Raw genomic sequence first — 2,248 nt, 5'->3', positions numbered from 1 at the left:
TAGGCTTACTGTTTGATTTTGTTCTCTCAGATGTCTTTTTCATCTTCTCTGGGTAACAAGCAACTTACAGCTTTTGTAAAAATCCTAATGTTTGCATTTTAATGACCATTACTGACAGTTTGACAGTTCTCTTAGCATTACAACAGTGATATTTACTTTATTTCCAGTCCATGATCCAGAGATGTCACATAAAGATTATTTATTATTACAGATACTAATATCACAGGACTGTGTTTCACTAGTCCAGTACCTGAGCTACCACTGTCCCTAACCCCTAACCCTAAACTATCCTAAACCCAAAGCTAAGGTATACCCTGCAAGCTAACACAATAACTAAACATCGTAACCGTTACAATCATCAACAAAAAACCCATCAAAATATCTTCCGCCCAATGATCCACATCACTCAACCTGCAGCGAGGTCCAGCTGTGGATCATTAGCTCCCGTGTCCCGATAATCAACTCGAAAATAAAAACGAAACCACCTCAGCCGTGTGTTCACAGAGACAGGGGCGTGGCACATACACACGAGACACATGAGTTCAAGGATCACAGAGAGGTTGGATCTGGTTTTGCCCCAAACCGCCTACAAAATGTGCAGCTAAACCGTCGGTATTGCGATAGTGTGTTTAGTTTGATAGGGAACAGTTTGGAATGTCACCCGGTTTTTACTCTAGATTTCTTACAGCTGGAACTGCCAACAAGAGCTTCACGACAAGTCTGTGGTGCCTGGATGCTCTTGTCCTCTTGTCTTTAATGTTCATGCTTATAAATACTTATAAGGTTTTTAGTGTTTATAGGAACAGGCTCAAAGGGCATCAAGCGGTGGGTCTGAAACACCCCGGACAGGTCACCAGACCTCATTAAGGACCTCCCAGGGGTGTTGCTATGCGGAAACAGAAACAGGCCTTCCCTAAACTGTTGCTACAAAGCCATTCAGACACAAGTCCAATAAAAAGCTGCTTCAACCCACTAGATTCACTGATTGGAATTGTGCATGTTGATCTTAGGCTTGGGTGCTGATGCGCAGCTTCATTCATTCATTGTCTATTTTACCATCATCACTTTATCCTGGTCAGGGTCGTGGTGGGTACGATTCCCTGGGCGAAAGGTAGGAGCCATTCTGGACAGGTCGCCAGTCAATCACAGCGCAAACACACACACACACACACACACGTATACCTAAGGCAGTTTAGCATCGCCAGTTAATCTGACCAGACTGCATGTCTTTGGATTGTGGGAGGAAACCGGAGCTACCGGAGGAAAACCCAAACAAACTCCATACAGAAAGGACCTGGACCACGCCACCTAGGACCTTCTTGCTGTCACCGAACCACCACACCACTCTCAAAAGGCATCATGTACATTTAATAGGATATTTATTCTGAACTTTTTAAATAATAATAGTCAGTGTTTTCCTTACATGCCCCTGTCCACTTTTTGCCCAGTTTCTGCCCACTGAGCGGCCTTTAACACGCATTCCAAGCCAAAGCCTGTGCGGAACGTAGTCGGCTTCACTGTTTTGGGAGCACAAGGCATGACCACACTGGTAGAGCTCGTAATCACGGTGCCTTCATGAAGGTTTGGTGTTGAGAAGGACCCAACAGAGCTGAATTAAAAATGCCATTCAAGGCAGGAGAGGCGAATGTTATGTAACTCGGGACCTGGATTATTCTCAGAGATATTTAAGATATTTAAGGACGTTGTGTAGAGTTCATAATGCTACGAGGTTTGTGTGTTTACTGTGGTGTTTAAGTGACCTTTAATTTATCGATGGTTTTAGGGGCGTCTTAATCAGACACTGAAGTCTTTGTTGGGGGCATTTTTAGCATCAGTGGTATAAACACTAAAGATGCTGAGTTTTTAGATTTGTATTACATTGGAAATGAACAATATTACACTAAATGTTGGATATAAAAATGCACTATATGGTCAAAGGTATGTAGACACCTGACTATAAGCTTGTTGGACGTCCCATTCCACATCCATTTGCGTTTATATGGAGTTGCACCTATAACAGCCTCCGCTTTTGGAAAAGGGATGTTCCTTTACATCAAACTAGTCAAACCCTGTCGAGCAGGACAACTTAAACGGGGGTGTCCACATACTTTTGAATCTATATAGTGCGCAATTTATGGATCTGTATTAAATTTAGAAATTGAACGTTTGATATTAATGTATGTCGTAATGCATGATTTGTCGAATCGACCCGGGACCTCGAACGTCCCTCAGATTTCGAAGCTTTTAA

This window comes from Trichomycterus rosablanca, chromosome 10, assembly GCF_030014385.1.
Source record: "Trichomycterus rosablanca isolate fTriRos1 chromosome 10, fTriRos1.hap1, whole genome shotgun sequence".
Classification (NCBI taxonomy): Eukaryota; Metazoa; Chordata; class Actinopteri; order Siluriformes; family Trichomycteridae; genus Trichomycterus; species Trichomycterus rosablanca.
Note: the sequence above shows the minus strand (reverse complement) of the source record.